Here is a 21326-nt window from a genome sequence, read left to right as displayed (position 1 = left end):
ATACAATGGCAATTCATATTTACATCTAGCCTGAATTTTTCTCCAGAACTCCAGACTCAACTATTTAACTACCATCTTGAGCTCTCTCCACTTGTATGTTTATTAGTCATCTCAAACTTAACCAGCCTAAAATCAAATTCTTGATTTCTTTTCACCCCAAATTTGGTTCTTCTGTAGTCTTCTGCATCTCAGAAAATAGCAATCCCAATCTTCTAGTCGCCCAACACAAAAACATTGGAGTCATCCCTGACACCTCCTTTTCTTTCACACTGCATTTCAATCCATCAGTAAAGCCTATTGATCCGACTTTCAAATTATATACAGGATCCAACCACTCCTCACCACCTCCATTATTACCACCCTGACCCAAGTCACCATCATCTTTGATCTGATTGTCACTGTAGTTTCCTAAGTGATCTCACTGCTTTTGCCCTTATTCCCCTACTTCTCAACAGACCAATGGAGTGATGCTTTAAAAAGATGTATCAAATCATGTCACCACACTGCTCAAAACCCTCCAGTGAACTGATGAACAAAATAGATCCAGAGACATGGAAGCATGGAACAGACTAAGGAATCTCAGAGGGAAGGGGGAGAAGGGAACATGAAGAGATTCACCAAAGAACTTATATGCATATATGCATAACCCATGGACACAGACAATAATGCTTTAGGCCTGGGGGTGGGGGTGCAGGGTGGAGAGGGTTAGAGGGAGTAAAGGGGGACTTATGTAATACTTTGAACAATAAAGATATATTTAACTTTAAAAAAAAGAAAGAAGGAAAAACCTCCAGTGGCTTCCTATCTCACTCAGAGGTCTTTCTGTGACTGCCCTTGTCCTGACCCACCATGCTTCTCCAAGCTCCTCTTCTGTCATTATTCTCCTTATTCACTTTGATCTAGACACTGACATTTTTGCAAATCCTTGAACAAATATAGCATATTCCCACCTTAGGGCTTTTGCATTTGCTGTTCCTTCTACCTAGATTGTTGGTCCCTCGGTTCTCTTCAGGCCCTGGCCCCTCACTGTCTTAACAATCCTGTCCAAATATGACCTTACAAGAGAGAACTTCCTCGCCACCCTGTATAAGAGAGCTCTAACTCCCCCCGATACCGCCCCCCATGCTACCAGTCTATTCACATATACTGCTCTATTTTTTCTAACATCTCTTACCAATGACATACAGATGTTTTTCTTTATACATTCACTGTCTGTCTACCCACACTAAACTGTAAGCTCCATAAGAGAGGAATCTTATCAGTTTTGTTCACTGATGAATCCTCACCTACTAGAATAGGCCTGGCATAAAGTAAACATTTAGTCAATACCTACTGAACAAATGTTTTAAATGAAGTTATTGTGAACCAAGAGCTGGAAGGCAGAATAATGTCAATTCAATGGAATCTTTCAGGAACCTTAGAGGTCATGTCATGTTTGAGAAAACCAACTTAGAGCCATGGAGGGACCTACTGAAAGACTCACAGCTGGTTATTGGTAGAGAAAATAGATGTCATAGCCTCTCCTAGTGTCTCCCAATTCATCCTATTTTTTAAATCATTCCTTTCTTCTTAGAATTTTTCAACAACAAAATAATATATACTTATACTACCACCACTAAGCTAAATTACTGATCTCAACTCAAAGAAACTGAGGTCTAATGAAAAGAGGAATTTCAGACATTCAAACCAATAACTAAGCCTAGAATAAAGAAGAAAATGGGAAGCACCTTTTCCCCCACTCAAACCACATCCCTACTTCCATGCCATACTAAGAATCATCATTATATTGTATTCCTAATACCCCCTTCAGTTTTCCTTTTATTGTTCCTATTAACAGATAGGAAAATTGAAGCAGAGACCAAGCAGAGAGAACTATCCAGAAAAACTGACATGAAAGTTTCAGGTGGCTTACCACCAATGATGGTTAACTATACAGAAACATTTACTGAAGGGGAATAAGGAGGTGGCATTTCACATCTAATAACCTGATTTTAATTTCCTTTAAATTTTATTTTAGGTATTTAGTATTTGTGAAGGGAAAGGAGGCTGGAAAACATAGATTGAGGAGATTTGTTTTTAACCATTCAATTTCTGATTATTAGCTATAAGCAGCAAAACTGGCCCTGAGCAGACTCCTATAAGATTAGCATGGTAACCGGTTGCACTGCTTCCTCCCCCAAAGACTCATCCTTAACTTCCTAAATTGGCTAAATCACAAGGTATGTTTTTCATTTGCAGTTAAAAAGGAGTGGGGGAGAATCAGAAAGGGGGGGGGGGTGGAAGAGTTTCTTATCCCCCCAATTGTTTTTTAGGAAGCACTCAGCTTAAGAAACAAATTAAGCAATAGTCATCTTTCAGTTTGTCTATAAAAGTAGAATAATTTGTTTTTCATTACAGAGAAAACTTTTCAGTACTTTAAACATCAGTTGAAATCATTTCAAAATATTAAGAAATCAGTGCATGAATCAAAGACATCCAAGGAATCCAGTAAATTTTATTGAAATCCTGTTTGCCACAGACTTTCTCTGTCCTTTTGAACTTGTTTCTGTTGTACTGCTCTTGCAAAATATCCTTATATACACTTTAAAACCTCTGACATGGCAATTCTCATCATAGCTTACTTGCAAATCATTGAGTCATTAGGTAGGGATGTGCAGATGGGTGAGGAAGGGAACTGGGTAATCTTCACATCAGCATTGTTCCTTTCTACCCCCAAATCCTCAGAGACAGTGGCCTTATTTGTAAGAGGATTCAAATCTAAGATAAGTCCCTGGAACCATTCATACTAAAATACAGAATATGATGGGCGTAGGCCTTCAAATCTCACTGACCTTTAGGACAAGATGTAACTAAGTCTAGTGACCATGAGTGCAATGAAAATATATAAGTAGGGAACAAGGAGAAGGAATAGGACTAGAGGAAATAGATCTTACTTTGACTTTGATTTCTATTTTTATATGGAAGCTATGGAGTTTTTCTCACCCAGTCCCAGCCTACAGTTGATGGTTAATATTCTGGCCACCCAAAAAGACATCTTTAAAAACATAACAAAATATACTGTTACCAAATGGTCGCATAAGGTTTAGTAGTGTGCATGAGCACTTGTGGAGACGTACTGCTCAGTTCCTAATATCAAGAATATCCTTAACTCATCTGGAGACTTGTCAGCACTACTTAAGAAGGTCCTCAGGGCCTCATCCCAAATCCAAGATCCCTTTCCCTCTTTCAAATCCAAAGGGGGAGCTAGTGTCATTTATCTAGAAAATATATGACTAACAGTTAATCCTTGGCATGATGTCAACTCAAGTATTCGGTTACTAGGCACAGAAAAAGTCATTTGAGGAGGAAAGGCACCTGAAAGCTTTTCTATTCAGCCTCAGTTCAATCCATTAGGTGTTTATTGAATTGAACAATGCACTGTTCTAGGCTTATTGACTTTCCTCCTCAACACCATAACCTAATGTTGACAAAGAGCCTTACAAATGGATCACGTGTAACCACCTCTGCTGCTGAAGTCAAACACGGGGAGCTACCGATGGCCCTGGAAGTTCTGAGCTCCTAGTTTCACAGTTCAGGCATCCTAACGACTTCTGGCCTCCTGCTAGCGTTTGTTTCATTTATTAGTTCATAGTGAGCAGGCTGTTAGCAAGGAATGAGGATTCCTCATTTGGTGAAACTGTTTGCCCCAACTGTGTACATGCCACTGAGACTAGGCAAGGGCAAAACCTAAACAACATTCTCTCCTGGGCATCACAGAAGGATGCAAACAAGAGTCTCCTTTCCCAGGGCTACTGAAAACACTGTGTTTTACTGAGCATTTAGTTTACATGAATTCCTCAAACACCTTGGGCAAATTGTAAGTGTATTTGACACTTACCTTCCTCTGCCTGTCATCCTTCCTTTCTCTTTATGGCTCCTGAGCACAGATGACTCCAGGTTTTTCTGAATAAAAACACAGGTTGCTGTCCATGTGCTCTCCAATCACTGAGTGGGTTTGTAACACCTCCCAACAAGATGCCTACCACACAGGTGAAGACCATATTGTCATTTACTCTCAAAACTAAGCCCCTGAGGAAATGCTGTGTATACCAGCAGGTATTCAAATAGTCTGCTCTGGGTAAGTGAATGAATGAGTGAATGAATAACATGAGTGAGAGAGAGAGAGAGAGAGAGTGAGTGAGTGAGTGAGTGAGTGAGTGAGTGAGTGAGTGAAAAAATGACCACACCAAAATCTTTCCTCTCTAACAATAGGTCTTGCCTGACTATCTTCTACGACATTCATCATCTTCCCCGAAGGAGAAGGATGTTAGGCCAGCCACTTCCACCACATCGTGTAGTATGCTTCTCTCTATCTTGTTCATCAGCTGAAACTTTTTCTTGATCTGCCCACTGTCTTGGATGAAATCGGACACCTCTTTCTCCATCCTTTTACGAAACTCCACTTTCTGTTGTTTCTCTTGCTCCTGTAGTTTCTTCAGGCGGGCAGCCTGAGCTCAGGCCCTGCGCCGAGTCTCCTGGTCACTGAGGCTGGGTGGCTTTTCCATGGACCTCAGGATGGAGCCCAGTGACTTAAAGCAGTGGTTCTCAACCTTCTGGCCCTTTAAATACAGTTCCTCATGTTGTGACGCAACCATAAAATTATTTTTGTTGCTACTTCATAACTGTAATGTTGCTACTGTTATGAATCGTCATGTAAATATCTGATATGCAGGATGGTCTTAGGCGACCCCTGTGAAAGGGTCATTTGACCGCCAAAGGGGTCGCGACCCACAGGTTGAGAACCTCTGACTTAAAGGATTATCTCAGATCTTTCTCTCTTTAGGGAATCAGAGTAAATTCTACAACCTCCTTTCCTTCCTTCTTTCTCTTAACCTCACATACTCCACCTAATTTTGTAGTCAGGGCTCATGGTTTCTTGTATCCCCAGATTATTGCTCATTGTGGATAGAGTGTGTACCTGTCTTTCCAAGTGACCCTGAACTGTGTCCCAGGGGAGCCCCTTTTCACTGTTCCCTGTGGCAGCCTCCTTTGCCCCTTTTCTCATTGCACTGTGAGGTCTCCGATGCCTGAATGAACTTGCCCCGTATATTTGCACATGTCAATATGTTAACATGACCCTTAAAACTCCTCCCAAACCAACAAATATAATCTCCCCTGTCACTACTGTAGAAAAACACTTCTAAAAGAGTGTGAAGCTGGGTTTCAACCCATGAAAAGGTTGCACACAGTACGAAAAAGGAAAATAAAGCTCAATGGCTTTGAGATGATAATCGCCTCTATTGCCGCTATCTTATAGCTCCTGTATCATTTTTTCAAAGTTTTGGTAATATAGTAATTTAACTTCTAAAATGGAAACTAAATATACTTAAATGCTACTCAAAATATCAGCTGACCAACAGGATTTGTTTTTCTCATTTCTAATTCTAACACTTACATGTGCCATGAATGATCAGATGCAAGGGTTACTGGGAATTTATAAAGGTGGTAGAAATATTCTCAGGTCATAGATCTGCTCGCTGAAGCTGAAGAAAAGAGAAAACAGAACTTGGCGTCTTTGCCACTTAAGTCCATTTTCTTATTCCTTAGTAGGTAATCTGTAGTGCCAAATCCCCACCCCATTCCACTTTTTCTTAATAACCACAGCTGGTGAGGTGTCCCTGCCTGGGATGGGCTGTGGTCACCTGTAGGGGGTAGATGAGCAGGTATAAGATCTGGCTCTGGCACTTGGCTGTAACTGGGACAAATCATGAGCTCCCTGAGCATTACTTCCTTCATTTGTGAAGTAAAGCTTGATGGCATTATTGGGAAAACTGAATGAAATTTGTAAAAACACTTTGTAAAGCTAATGTTGAATGTTTATTGAATGCATAGTATGTGATAGTCATTATGTTAAAAATTTCACATACCTCCCATCTGCTAATAAGAATGTCAGAACTACTTAGGAAAGTCCTTGAGGTTCACCCCAAATTCAAGATCTTTCCCCTCTTTGAAATCTGAATGGGGAGCTATACTGCATTTATCTAGAAAATATTTGAGTAATAGTTAAGCCTTAATTTTACAGGACAGGAAAGTGAATCTGAGGTAAGTTATTTACTTATCCAGGCTCACATACCAGCATGTGGCCACACCCCCGAGATTAAAGCAGGTCTATCTGACCTCAGGTTTTTAGCCACTATCCAATTTTTTGTTGAATAATTCCTTTAACAGCTTGGAACTACTAAGTGATGAGATGCTCTGAAAACTCTTCGTTCTTTTCTTTTTCCAGAGTAATTATAAGGAATCAAAATGGTAATATACATTAAAGCATTTAGCCTGACCACTGTGGCTCAGTGGTTGAGCATCAACCTATGAACCAGGAGGTCACGGTTCAATTCCTGGTCAGGGCACATGCCTAGGTTGCAGGCTCGATCCCCAGTGTGGGGCGCGCAGGAGACAGCTGATCCATGATTATCTTTTATCATTGATGTTTTATCTCTCTCTCTCCCTCTCCCTTCCTCTCTGAAATTAATAAAAATATATTTTAAAAAAACATTTAGTAAACCATAAAGGGCTAAACAAGAGTAGTTATTTCAGTCCATCACTGCTCTCCAGCAATAAAAGGGTGGCTCTGTTGCTTATAGGATTTATTATTAAAGTACATATATTGAATGAATAGCATTTATTCCTGTTTATAGAGCTATCAGAGGAATTGCCTATTTAGATGTGAGCCATGGGTTACCTCATATTTTATATAGTAAAGTTACAGTTTTTTAAAAAGCTAGAATTTTCTGCAACTGGCAATTACAATGGTGAATAGCCTAAAATACTTCCAATTCCCAGGCAGACTTGGGTGTCTTTAAAACCCCTCTCTTCAGCACCCGTGCACCACAGGGAACTGGCACTGGCCCATTCCTGTGAGAATCGGGACTCCTAAAACAGGTTCCTTGAGCTCCATGACTGCCATCAGCCTGGCCAAACCTTTCTTGAAACTGCTCTCCAGTCTGGGATTCTTTCCATCCAATCGTCTTTCCTCCCCCACCTCCTTCACAGGTGTTGGAGCTGCATCATGGTCTGCCTGCTCCTGCATCCTCCTGCCTCTGCCCCTTTATCCTCCACAGGTGTTTCCACCAGTAAATCTCTAGCACATCAAATCCCACCTTGGAATCCGCTTGTTGAAGGACCAGAATTCACACAGTGTGTTTGAATTAACCTGAACTGTGACAATGGTACTGTATAGGCCACTCTGAGGTAAGGAATTAAAAGCTTGGTAACAACAATTACAGGAATTTATATGAAGTGCATACCATTTATACCTACGTACCCTGAGAACAATGTCAATTATACAGATTATCAAATACAGGTCAAATTACGTTTGTTGTGGGTTTGATTATGGCACTGGGTTGTGTTCTTTGTAAATACTAAAGTTGACTAAAAGAAATTTTTTTAATTAGAGGAAACATTGTAGGCAAAGACCAATTGTCTTCAAAATCCACACACCAGAAAGGGACAAACTTCAATGCATCGCCCCAAGATATTTAGCAGCAGATATTTGTCCTTCTTGTTTCCCACCTTGGATTATGAGATCTTAAGCATAAGGAAAGAAACTTCCTTTATTCCTTATGTGTGACCCTTTCAAATTTGTTTCTCTCCTGAGCAAGTATTGGCTTGCTGGGATTACTCCATTGTCTCTAATGAAAACAGCTTCCTAGAGTGGTCCATGATGTTCTCGAGGCCACCTGAGCCCATGACTGGAAATGTGGGCCCTGAATTTGCTGACACTGAAGGTACCCAGCAGGCTGGGCCTGCAAGCAGGCAATGGCTTGTGCAGCCCACAAGGATTTAATCTTCAAACCCAGGCAGCTGCAGGGAGTGCAGTCATGCCCCACCCTCTCTGTGAATCAGCACAAATGTGGTCCCTGGGTCCCAGCTAGACAAGGTGAGACAGGAAAGATCAGAAGTTCACCTGGGAATGCCAAACCCTCACCCCAGCTCTTCTTAGCTTTCGGGTTTGGACACAAACTCTAAACCAGCCTTTTTGCTTTGATTCACACTGAGAAGCTAGGCTACGTATCTTCCCAGGGCTCTGGGGGCTCTTTACACAGAATAGGAATTGCCAAGTAGATGGTTTTGTGCAATAAATCTTCAGCAGTCTGGTGGAGAATGGGGGTAACATTTCTTGGAGATCTATCTACCTTGAAGGTAATCCCCTAGGCATTATTCTAGGCATTTTACACATCTTACCATATTTAACTCCCATTACACCTCCTTTTCCTGATGAAAAAATTTAGAGTCACTGAAATTAAAAAACTTAAAGTTCACTGAGAACATGGCAAAATCAGGACTTGAACAATGACCTGCTGAACTCCAACTTCTCTTCTGCACCATGTTACTTCTTAGGAGTTTTTTCTGAAGAAAAAAGGAGCTTTGGGTCCCACAGGCATTAGTTTCCTATTGCTGCCATAACAAATCACCATGAACTTAGTAGCTTAAAACAACAGAGAGTTTATCATCTTACAGTTCTGGAAGTTAGAAAAGGCTAAAATGGGTCTCACTGGGCTAATTGCAAGGCATTGACAAGGCTGAGTCCTGGAGGCTCCAGGTGGGAGTCTTTTCCAGCTTCTAGGGACCACCATATACCTTTCCTCATGGCCCCTCCTCCACCTTCAAACACATCACTCCAACTGCTTCCCCCACCACGCTGACTTGTTCTCCCTTTGATCCTTCGGCCTACCACTCATAGGAACCCTAACCTCGTCTCAAGATCCTTAATGTAATCACATTTGCAAAGTCCCTGTTTTATGTAAGGGAACATATTCACAGGTCTGGGGATTAAGACAAGAACATCTCTGGGACCATGTCCAGACTATTGCACATTTATAGTGGGTCCTATTTGTCACCACATGCCCTCTTATGTGGCTTGCACAGATTTTTATCTGTCAATCTAAATCACATAAAATTTCTTGGGGACTTCTACTGGAACCTGAAACTTCCAAACTGAGTGGCATTTCTTTGTATAAAATGATAAATATCTATCACCTAAAAGCAAAAAAGCATAGTTAATATATGGATACTTCTTGCTTTTTTGTTTGTTTTGCTAAGGAGGATGGTGACATTGGGACTTACAAAAGCTATTTGTTTCCTTTAATGAAAATTAATTTCTTTCTGCTTTGAAAGTTGACATAACATTTAAATCTTCGGGGTAACCAAGGACAGTAGTATAAATCATGTCCTTCCACTGAAAATAATAGGGCTTTTTTTTTTTTTTTGCTTAAAAGTAAACTGTAATAAGCATATGAAATAAATATCTTGAGTAGACTCATTTCCTGTTGGGTAAAAATTAACACTTCACCTTGACACTAATATGTACTTGTTTAACATTCTGTTTATGCTTCAAAGCCTGTTAGTTTCTTTCTTTAATGGGAATCACCACATAACAAGTGGTGTTTGGTATGTTGTGGGGAGGTTTTTTTATATTTGTTTACTAGGTTGAAGAAACTTAGGAAAAAATATTACAAACCATTTAAAACAAGTATGTAAACTGAATTATATCTAAATTGATAGAAAATTTTGCTCATCCAGAGCTCATACCAACTTGTGTTGCTTGAAGAATGGCACCTACCTGACTAAAGGATTTGCCACTCTAAGTCTCCAACGTTGTTGCACCTGACTGATGGAGAGATGGACTCGATCCAGTGGACCTTCTTTACAGCATTTCAGATGCTCTCCGCTACGTGCTGCGTGACAGTCACACGCAAGACATGCCTCCATAGAAGACATACCTGGTGATGAAACTCAAAGTAACTTAGAGGGGAAGTCAAGCAGTAGAGTAATTTATAGTCACTACAGTTATTAACTTCAAGTCAGTACCATACAGAGCCCATTAGTTTCTGACAAAAACATCACAGACTCAGTTCCTTTTTCGCCTTATTAAGAAATCAAGTTGGAATGAAAGTGAGAAAGAATGAAGTATTGTAAGAATAACCTTAAACCTGGATTTTGGTTTAATTTACTTTTTTAAAGAATTATAAATATTTAATAATTACAAACGTTGATAATTGATAATTACAGATGAATGACAAGATCAGGAAAGTTGACAATAAAGTCGAAATGAGGGACCTGGGCTGTCTCCCAAGACCTTTTGTTTTCTATATTGTCTTTTTATGTCTGCTCTGCGTAGAATTGTAAAGTAGATAAAACACACCCTTTGTGTCTCCCACACCTTCTATTTGGAGTCCCCCTCCAAACTTTGGCACCCACTGCCCTGACCCCAGACTCCCAGGGCCTCTGCAGTTCAATTTTGCAGTATTGCCCCATGCTGCACAGTTTCTTTCCCCAACAAAATTTATCTTTCCAGTGTTCTGTGTCCTAGGACTCTGTCCTCTGGCCAGGCCACATATTGCATTTTAACAGGTATTTTCCAAAGCTTTCCGTAACCAAAGGAGTTCATAGAGGCAGCAGCTATCGTTGGATGGGTGCAGCCTGAAATCTCTATAAACTTTTCCTATCAGTAGTTGGCTTTTTAGCACTTTGTCCCTTCCCTTATTATGCCTTTAATAACAGAATGGTACCATCTAGTCCCTGAGAAAAGTTTTACTTTTAATTGAATACTCATATATACAGAATATACACCTATGAGTTCTTTACTACTGAGTCAAGATACTCATTGTAACCCACACAGAGTTAACTACCATATGGAGTGATTCCTCCACCTGGGTCAGCTCATTCTACCAGCCTCCCTTCTTTCTTAATTTTGGGGTCAACCACTTGGTCACCATGTCCCCATCCTTCAGGGAGCTTCCCCTTCTGCAAAATCTCTCTCTCTTCATCCTCTACCCATGAGCCTCTTGGTCTCTTAAAAACCTCCAGGTCTCTCCTATCCTAGGATTTCTTTCTTCACTTTCATCTTTAGAATAGGGTGTTGGTCAGTCCCTTCCATCTGATATTGGTTTTTTACTAGATGGGCCTAGATCAGTGATGGCGAACCTTTTGAGCTCTGCGTGTCAGCATTTTGAAAAACCCTAACTTAACTCTGGTGCCGTGCCACATACAGAAATTTTTTGATATTTGCAACCATAGTAAAACAAAGATTTATATTTTTGATATTTATTTTATATATTTAAATGCCATTTAACAAAGAAAAATCAACCAAAAAAAAATGAGTTCGCGTGTCACCTCTGACACGCGTGTCATAGGTTCACCATCACTGGCCTAGATAAAACTTCCACTCATGACAACAGAGGAGGAAATGGAAAAACAATCCTATTAAGGTCAAATATCTTCAAGACAATCGCAGTTTTACATTGCCAAGAAAGACTTAGCATAATTCCCCTGTGTTTTAGACTAAAAAAGCCTTTGTCTTCTTTCTCTAGCTGGAGTTGTTCTAATTTGATATGCACATAACCTCAGAAGGAAGATGGATGTAGCCAGTGCTTCCTAGAAGGAGGGTGGGAGGGAGGCAGAATCTATGCTGCCACCGTGGAGTTATTGATTTTGTAAACATTATTGGTCACTTATGCCGAGCACTAGGGCTAAGGAGTAAATAAGTCAGACATGGTTTCCTGCTCTCCTAGAGCTTCTGAACCAGATTCTAGAGCTGAAACAGGCTTTAAATATTTCTTAATTTCGTGGTTCCCAAAGTATCTACGGAAGATAATTAATAGTCTATATAATGTTAATTGCTGCTTCTCGGGTACAGTGGAGGGAGGAATTGTGTTCAATGGCTAAATTAAGTTAGAATTGTCAGGCTGAACAAAGTTAAGCCCATTTCCTCACTCCAATCCCTTAATATGCTAACATACATCTTGATTCTCTGAGGGGAAGGGGGAGAGGATGAGATGCAATATAATAATTTGCTTTCCCCAGACTTATGTCAACACAAATCCTTTTTGATGAGTTTCCATTAACATCCACTGTTGACAATCATATTTCTGTTAATGTTTCCAAGACCCACATCCAAATCATTCTTCTGCCCCTGAGGAAACTGAGATGCCCTGGAACGGTGAGGGGCAGAGTGGGCAGTTCCTTCCTGTTAGTCCATGATCTTCTGACCATTCATAGTGCTTGTTTCTACTGTCACTCCTCCTTCCTTGGAAAAACATATGAAATCAGTGTTTCTTCCTTCTTTATTTCCCTCCTTTTCAGATAATGGTCTTGGCACTCATATTTTCTCATTTGCTGGGTTTTCTCCATTGTTTATAAGGTCTTAAAAAGGCAAGGCCAGCTCTTAAAAAGGCAAGGCCAACTTTTAGATAATTGGTGCTCAGTAAATGTTTGTAGCCAAACATGATGACAGCTCCCCTATGCACCTCTCCCCCTAGCCTCATATAAACCTTCCTTCTAAGGAGTCCCTCCCCATCCCAATTCAGAACTACTGTCATGTTGTCTGCAATAATTAATACCACCCCTGAAATGGGTTATTCTTGGTATGCTCCTTTAAAAGGGTCATTAACAAGTTTTTTATTGATTTTACCTACTTACACAAGAGACTATTTAATTATTAATGCATGTGATTCACACATGATTAACTAAGTTCTGAGCGGAATACACAGAATACTCATCGTCTCATATGGGATGGGTTCTTTGTGAGAAATTTGTGAGTACTTGAACTTATGTGGGTATATATTTAATTACAAAATCTACCTCGCTACAAATTAGGTTATATGAACATAATTATGATTTTGGAAACTTGAGGCGGTGGAAATCTCTTTCCACTATCTCCATTTAAAAGATCTCCAAGTCCTTAACAAGCAAGTGGGGCCTGCTGTACTGCCACCTTGTGGCAACAATGCATTAAAGCGAATTAAATAAATATAGCTGACTCAAAAGAGGAAAGGACTTTTATTTAAGTGTTATTCAGGAAAATGAAATATGTTACAATGTGGGTAATCAAGTGGCCACAGATATATCATTTGGACCCTTAAATTAGGTCTTGCCTTAATATTCTGACCGAGCACTCACTGCACATGTGACCCACCCACTCTGCGGAGGGATTTCCACGGAGCGAAAACTTCATGGATAAAGGTAGAAAACACATGTCCGCGAGCTGTGAATCAAGCTGGAGTTGGTTATATCAATAGGTAAAATCAATAAAAAACCTGTCAGTGGGTTAGAGAGAGACTTTAGCATTTAGATCTCTGTTCATTCTTTTATTCAACCAATAATTGTTAGGCGCCTACCATGTGCCAGGCACTTGCTAAATGGAAGAAATATATTGATGAGAAATGGTTTAAGGTGAGATACGGTCTCTGCTCTCATAGGTGGTACAGAGAACACTACTGAGATTTGAACACGGTGAGATTCAATGGAAAGTGGTACTTTCACATGCGCTGTCACTCCTGTCTTCCAACCTGGCCCGGAAGGAACTTATGTCAAGTTCTGAGAGAGAAGGGAACAGTGACAATCCAAAAGAGCTAGGCAAATAAGAGAGTTTTAACACTAATGAACTAAGAAATGGAGGAGAGAATCTCCAAGAGTCCCATGGGAAGGTGGTAGCTATAGCCCTTTTAACAGGTGTGTACTGAGTTTGGAGTGTGAGTCTAGCATGTGCTGGAAGAAACAGATAATGTAAACCTCAGCTAATGCCTTCGAGTATCCACGTTATCATTGCAAAACAATATGAAAAGCTAATTGACTTAAGAGATCATAAATCCGCTTAAAATAAAATGCTAAATGAATGGCGCAGGCAGTAGAGGACTGAAAAGAGAAAGCTCCTGAAAGAGGCAGCAACTCCTTCATACATTGGGCCTTAAAGACAACAGGAACTGACACATGGAGAGGAAGAGAGGGGTGAGGAGAAGTCATCCCAGGCGACAGAACAGCAGGAGCAACAAGGATCAGACACAACTGGACATGGACACTGAGGACTATAAAAGGGGTTTGAGATGCAACTCCTGCTGTCTGGTAATAAGTCCATTTTTCTGAGCATAAATAGATAGAAACTCACAATGTTCAAAGAATGCATTCTAGTCTTAGGGTTTCTCCTATTTTCTCTCCTAGCCTTAGTGGTGGGCTAGCCAGCTAGATGAACAGCAAGCGTGTCACCCAGTAATAAGGTCATCAAGCTGGAGCCAGAAGTGGGTAGAAGACGGCAAAGACCAGTTTTTATCTCCCAGCTCCCCTCCCTGTCAAGGCCTCTGGTCTTTACCTCGGGGAAGAGCCTGCATTTTCTCCCCACGAAACAAGTTGCTGGATATTTGTCATATCAGAGAAATGACAGCTTCTAAAGAAGTGCTCAAAGTGAAGAAAAAAAATATACAGGGCTTAAAGCTCACTGAGGGATGACCAGGTCTCAGGAAGGCAGAGAGCTGAGAAAGATCCCTGGGGCTCCCAGAGTCCTCACACTGCTGAGGCCTCTGAGAAATCAACTGGTCAGCATCACCCACTTCCCTTATCTGCTGTGGGCATCCGTCAAGTCCCTGCCACCTCACAATTAAATAACCTGCACACTGACTAACTTCCCTGTGTTCTTTCCTCGTTATCTAAATCACATTAAGTTGCATTCCTTTATACTTCATTGTTTAATATCCACATTTTGAAAATTCAAATTCACAAAAGAATTTAATAGCTTATGAATCCTTCCTCTTGACATAAGGTCAATTACAGCTTTATGGCTTAGGATAGGCATCCACAAACGAGGGCTCATGGATCAAATCTGACCCACTACCTATTTGTATAAATAAGGCTTTACTGGAACACAGCCATACCCATTAGTTTATGTATCAATGAACACTGCCATAATACAATGGCAGCGTTGAGTGGTGGTAACAGAGACCATGTGGCCACCAAGCCTAAAATATTTATAGCCTGGGCCTTTACAAAAGAAACTGCTAACCCCTGGCATAAAATAGATACAACTGAGGATCACAAGACTGCAACTACAAAAGGGCTTCCAAATATGCCTTTGGTCCCTGCTAGTCTCTCCCTTCCCTTCGTATTTTTGTCACCCACAACAAATTCAAAGGGAGAGAACTCAGCCTTTCCCTCTACGGGTGACTAAGTTTTAGGAGGGAGCAAACCAGATGTAGATATCAGAAGACCACTGTGGCTAAGTCCAAGAATGAATAGAAGATGTGCACAGATGTTAAAGTAGAATGACAATTCTAAAGAAAGTGGCCAGAAGTTTGTTTTTGATTTAATGAATAGTGGGAAGGCCCTGGAGGACTGAGTAAGACAACTCAGGCAGCAGGTGCAGAGAAGGCTCTCAGCTATGAGGGGGGTGGGGCGTCCCAAGGGGCGGTCATCTTGTATGGGGCTTCCTCCCAGGCTCCATTTGACACTGGGACCAGGCCTAAAGTTACCTTCCATGGCCTCCCCACCCCTCACCCTCTGGTTCCTCAATGATTAAGAGTCTGGCTCTGGGCCTGACAATGAACTGGAGCCTCTAACTCAAAGGAAGCTCCACAAAAAAATGACCTTGGTAAACTCACTCTGCAGAGCACGGTGGATGTCACTGAGCATCTCTCAGAGATTTATGGCCCTGAACCTAGTCTCCTGTTACTTAGCGATTCCGCTGAATTTCCATTGAGTAATAAGAACAGGATAACAGCTGAGCCGCCCAAGGTTAGCAACCTTCTGAAGTCCACCCAGTTCCACACAACCTCTTCCTATTGGTATACAGAGGAGATTTATTGGGATGTTTTCGCAGGCCAGGAAATTGCTACAAGATTTTGCCATTGACAAAGGAGCAAACGTCACTGCCCAAGTTTCTGTTGGACTTTCTCCACATCATTAGTTCTAGAACTGGAAATGATGAAAATAGGCTGATTCCTTGTTCAGTTATCAGGTGAGAGGGCAACCAAACACTATTCTAATTTCATTGTTCTCACTTCAGGGATTATTAATGGCAACTTTAGGGTACAGCTTATATTTGGATTTCCACTTTGTTTCCTGTTCTTGTGGGATTCATTTGAATCGCTACTTGGTTGAACAGTCAACATTTCTCTTATTATGTTGGTTCTAAACTACAATGTCAGACGTGAGTTTATGTCCACCATCTTTGAGACGTGTCAAAGTTAGTGATCAATATTGATTTTTCTGCATAGAAGGAAAAGCAGTAGCTATGGCACAGTTCTGGTTCCATAGAGCATCTCTTATTTACTCTTCCTTATGATCAGGGAATTCCCAAGCCAGGCATAGCTGTTCTAATACTACTTATGTCTGCCCTGGCATAAAAGTGGTCCCAAAAAAAAGCAGGAAATAGTAACAGGACCAGGGTACAATAAGCACCATAGTGGTAATCACTGAACTGAACAACATTCACATTTGCCACATTTCCTCCATATCACCAGTTCAGACCTGTTAGCTATACAGGGCAAAGCAAGGAGAGGATACAGTCAAAGATGACTTTTTTGCTGGGAGATTAAAAGAGTGGGGTTGCTCCTGATAGAAGATTGAGAGATTGGAAAGCTGCTCTATTGTTAGTGTTTCTGGGTTTCCTTTTTATCATAGCCATCTCTCTTAAATGCTGTCTGAAAAATACTCACACTTCACTACAATTGCATTCAACATGGTATTTTAGCACCCACTGAAGCCAGGGTGTACAAAGGAGAAAAATGCTCCCAAATTTGTCAATGTGCTGAGGGTCACAGGAAGGAGGGATTCGGCCTACAGACTCCTAGACTCCAGCAGCTGCTCTGAGTCATGTATTCATTAAATCATGTTTTCCATCTGCCCAAATAAAGAGGAAAAATAAGCTTAAAATGTTACCTTGTTGTAAGAATTAGAAAGGACACAGCATCGGAAAGTCCTTTGGAAGCTGTAAAGTGTAGAGATCCCCCTCATATCTCCTTATTCCAAAGGAAGTTAAACAGAAAGTAAAACTAGAATGTTTTGCATAGAAAGGTGAAACAAGTTCCTCTCTAACAGCTGTCAGTTAGGAATGGACCCAAATGATCCATGCTGGGTCCGAGACTCATCGTGCCGGGTCAGGAAAGCAGCTGGTTCTGGCAGGACTGCCTTCGGCGTCCTTCCGGCATCCTCGGTTTCTGCACTGGCTCCAGCCTCCCTCCCTCACATGCACATTCTCTGTGGTTGAGGGTTGTCTCTGAAGCTCCACTCCCTTCCTTTTCCCAAGCCCCAGTTACAGGAACTATTGCGAGATTAACTCTCATACTATATTTCATTCAACAGAGCAGCGACTCAGGGGTTTTGGCTTCTGGAACAAGAGTAAAAGATTTACAAAATAGTAAGTTCATTGGCAAGAATCTTTTAAGGCAATTTTGTGTTGATGAAAAGTGTCAGATCAGCCGCCACAAAGTCTGAGTTTATGTTTATTCATCTAGCAGGTAAAGATTCGCAATACTATCCAAATCTCTCACTAACCTACAAGACCAGCATAATGCAAATTCCAAGTAAAAAGGTAATTCCTTACTCATTCTCAGGTTGTAACTTTCACATAATAATGTGATGCCTCCTAAGCTCTTTCCCATAAATTATGTCATTTAACTCTTCTAGTGAATATCTAAAATAATAGTGATAATGATGATGATGATGATGATGTATAAACACACCGCTTAACCTGCTTTAGCCAAGAGTCTTCGTATCTTTTTTAAAGTAATAGGCTGTATTTTGATCAGTTGTAGGTTTACAGAAAAGTTAAGTTGTTTATATATTTTTAAGAGCAGTTTTTCTTCTTAAAAGCTAAGGTGTATTTCGCTGTGATGAAAGTAACTTCTTTTCCAGAGTGGAAAGCAATGCGTACGAGGTGAGCATGGGCCCTGGCACCAGAGCCTAACTCCTCCTTTATCAGACTGTGATCTTTGGTTGGTGAATTCCTTATCCCTTCTGGCCTGGTTTTCTCCTCTCTACAATGAGAATAACAATAAACAACATAATACAGAGGTCTCAAAGAAATTAATGGAATAGCACAGTGAAGAGTACAAAGTAGGTGCTCAAGAAATGTTTGTCTTATTTCCATTCCCATTGTACCTTAGGGGGCTGAGAAATGGCTGTGTCAGAGGACCCTACATAAACCTTTATTGGGATTCTGATCTTTTGCATGAGTTTACTTTTCCTGAGGGATTTTGTATTAGACTAAAAAAAAAGATAAGCAGAAAATTGGAGACATCTAGTTTTCCAACCCATCCTTGTTAACTGAGCTTTTTTATTTGATCTGAAGAGATGTGATTAGAGGCAAAACCCAAAATAAAATCAAAAGACAGCCTTTAGACCAGGGCAGAGCTAGCCTGGCAGAGAGGAATGATAAAGGAGACAGAAGAGCACTGGATGGAGCCCAGCTGAATATAGCAAGTACCCAAGCAGACCACTTAGAGGCCCAGAGGGGGGCGCTCCAGCTGACACCAATGCAATCTGGTAAAATGCAAGACAGCCCTGGGAACTGCAAGGAATGCATAGGGGAGCTTTGTGGGGCACTACATGATTCAAGGGTAGACAATTGGGGGCAGTAGACTCGAGGTGATAAGGCTAGGGGACTTCATTTGTACTCACAGGTTATGGAACATTCAGGTTGTATTCTCAGCCATGTCGTGGACCGATGACTGTAAATGAGGCAGCCCATTCTGAAAGCTTGTCTCTGCCCTGATGGAGCAAAAGACACAGGAGCTTTGGAGGCATGCATATGAGTGTGTGGTGAAGGGTGGATGATGAGCTAAGAACACAGAAAGAAGATAAAAGAAGAAGAAAACAAAAAGAACAAAGATTTATTTGCTAACCAAGAGGGCGTTCACAAATATTTCTCCCACATCCCATCCAGAAAGATTTCAAGGCCAGGAAAATAAAAGCACCTGTCGGATATCAACTGATTAAAGCTCAAGGGAAAACCAGCAAATGTCTTCATTTTCTTATTCAAGGACTCCTTTTTATAATCAAACACAAGAGGAGACAGTTTTAAGTAGGTGCCTGAGTCATAAGATATATGAAATGTTTGACATGTTGCTTAGTTCTACAAAGAGAAACTTCCAAATAATTTATAAAGCAACTTATTTTTTTCAGATTTCCACTTTGGAGGAGTCTTGAAATCCAATACACAGGAATATAAGGACTATAATTTTTTTAATGTTAAGAATAAAGGCTTCCCCTTATAGTAATTAATATAATTATGTATCTGTGACTTAAAACTTAAAGAGGCAATGACTTCACTTCAAGGGTCAACTATTTTTGGATCTTCCAGTCTTCTTCCCTGTGAATAATACTTTCATTGAACCAACACAGCTCTCTGAGAGTGACATGAGTCTTCCTGCTTAGACAAGCAGTTCGACTGTGAACTTCCTCCTAGCTCTTTCCTGAGAAGGCAGGTCCTAACATATCCTTTAAATACGGTATCACCAGTACCCTAGAACTTCTCCCTAATTATCGCACTTCATTAGCTAAAAGAGCTGTGTGTGTACAGTTTCTTACAAAGAAGCCAAAAGAAAGAGTAAGATTTGGTCTTTGGAATCGACCATTTCCATTTTCCCTTCTTATATCAAGCATTAAAGCCAACCACATTGAAAATTTATTCAATCTACCTTGAAGTGATTTAATTCAACAGTTTGTACCAAGTGACAAAAAGGAAATAAGAGACATCTCATTAAAGGGGGGAAAAAGAAAAGCCACCATACTTTTAAATTTTAATTTTCATCTGCCTTTCCCTCTCTCCCAACCATGTTGAAAGACTTTAACTCAAGGCTAGAAATGGTTTGGCAAGATCAGTTCATCAGTGTAAATAGTTTCCTGAACTCTAAAGTGATTTTGTGGAAATTAATTTTAGAGTTGAACCTTTAAAAGTTTTTTAGTCTATGTTTCTATCATGTGTGTCTCCGTTTATATAGAGCTCTGGCTGGAGCCCGGGTGAGCATAGCAAGTATACAAATCCCTTTGTAATTGTTCTGTAAGTAGCAAGGTATTATTTGATTTCAGTAAATTCACTAAAAGGGAAAAATTAAAGATCAAAAAATACAGACCAAGTAATTAAAAATACTTAGCAACAATCTGAATTAAACAAATTCAAGTTTACATTTAAATTTAGATGTTTTTCTTATCTACATCTGTTGAAGTGAGATCTTTGAAGCATCAGAAAGAAGGGATATATTATACTTTGCTAAGCTATATTCATATTTTGAGTGGGTTTGAAAGAGAATTAGGAAAAATTCCATTTGACTGAATCATAAATAGAGCTAACAAATTAGTCATGTTTCCAAAGTTAATGTAAAAATTCTGTAAAAAATATTTAGTTTAATATTTAATTTAATTAAAGTTTTTCAAAGAGCATGTAATATCAATCCTTGCAAAAGCACTATTGCAGCCTTTTTTACGAAGATGGCGCTGAAAGCTAAGAAGGAAGCCCCTGCCCCTTCCCAAAGCCGAAGCCAACGCAAAGGCTTTGAAAGCAAAGAAAGCAGTGTTAAAAGGCGTTCACAGCCACAAAAAAAAAGAAGATCCGAACGTCACCCACCTTCCCACGGCCAAAGACACTAAGGCTCCGGAGGCAGCCTAAATACCCTTGGAAGACCACACCCAGGAGAAACAAGCTTGACCACTATGCCATCATCAAATTCCCCCTGACTACCGAGTCAGCCATGAAGAAGACAGAAGACAATAGTACACTGGTGTTCATTGTGGATGTCAAGGCCAACAAGCACCAGATCAAACAGGCTCTAAAGAAGCTCGATGACACTGATGTGGCCAAGGTCAACACCCTGATCAGGCCTGATGGCGAGAAGAAGGCATGTGTGCGACTGGCTCCTGACTGTGATGCTTTGGATGTTGCCAACAAAATTGGAATCATCTAAACTGAGTCCAGCTGCCTAATTCTAAATATAAAAATTTTACACTGTAAAAAAAGAAGCACTATTGCAAAATATATGTTGAATTGAAATAATCAGTACAAGATGATTGGATGGAAATGATTTTTCTTTTCTTTTTTTTTTAATTAAATCTTTATTGTTCAGATTATTACATTTGTTCCTCTTTTTTCCCCCCATAACTCCCCTCCTCCCAGTTCCCGCCCCACCCTCCACCTTCACTCCCCACCCACTGTCCTCATCCATAGGTGCACAATTTTTGTCCAGTCTCTTCCCGCATCTCCCACACCCCTTTCCCCCCCCAAGAATAGTCAGTCCATTTCCTTTCTATGTCCCTGATTCTATTATGATCACCAGGTTATTTATTCACTTGATTCTTAGATTCACTTGTTGATAGATGCATGTTTGTTGTTCATAATTTGTATCTTTACCTTTTTCTTCTTCTTCCTCTTCTTAAAGGATACCTTTCATCATTTCATATAATACTGGTTTGGTGGTGATGAACTCCTTTAGCTTTTCCTTATCCGTGAAGCTCTTTATCTGACCTTCTATTCTGAATGATACCTTTGCTGGATAAAGTAATCTTGGTTGTAGGTTCTTGGTATTCAT

At 40.4% G+C, this 21326-nt stretch overlaps 1 pseudogene; it reads left to right on the top strand.

The window, feature by feature from the left end:
- Window positions 1-20232: 20232 nt before the first annotated feature.
- On the top strand, window positions 20233-20754 carry LOC132239026 (large ribosomal subunit protein uL23-like; annotated as a pseudogene).
- The last annotated feature ends 572 nt before the right edge of the window (window positions 20755-21326 follow it).

This window comes from Myotis daubentonii, chromosome 8 (genome assembly GCF_963259705.1).
Source record: "Myotis daubentonii chromosome 8, mMyoDau2.1, whole genome shotgun sequence".
Taxonomy (NCBI): Eukaryota; Metazoa; Chordata; class Mammalia; order Chiroptera; family Vespertilionidae; genus Myotis; species Myotis daubentonii.
Note: the sequence above shows the minus strand (reverse complement) of the source record. Positions and strands in the feature narration are given on the sequence as shown.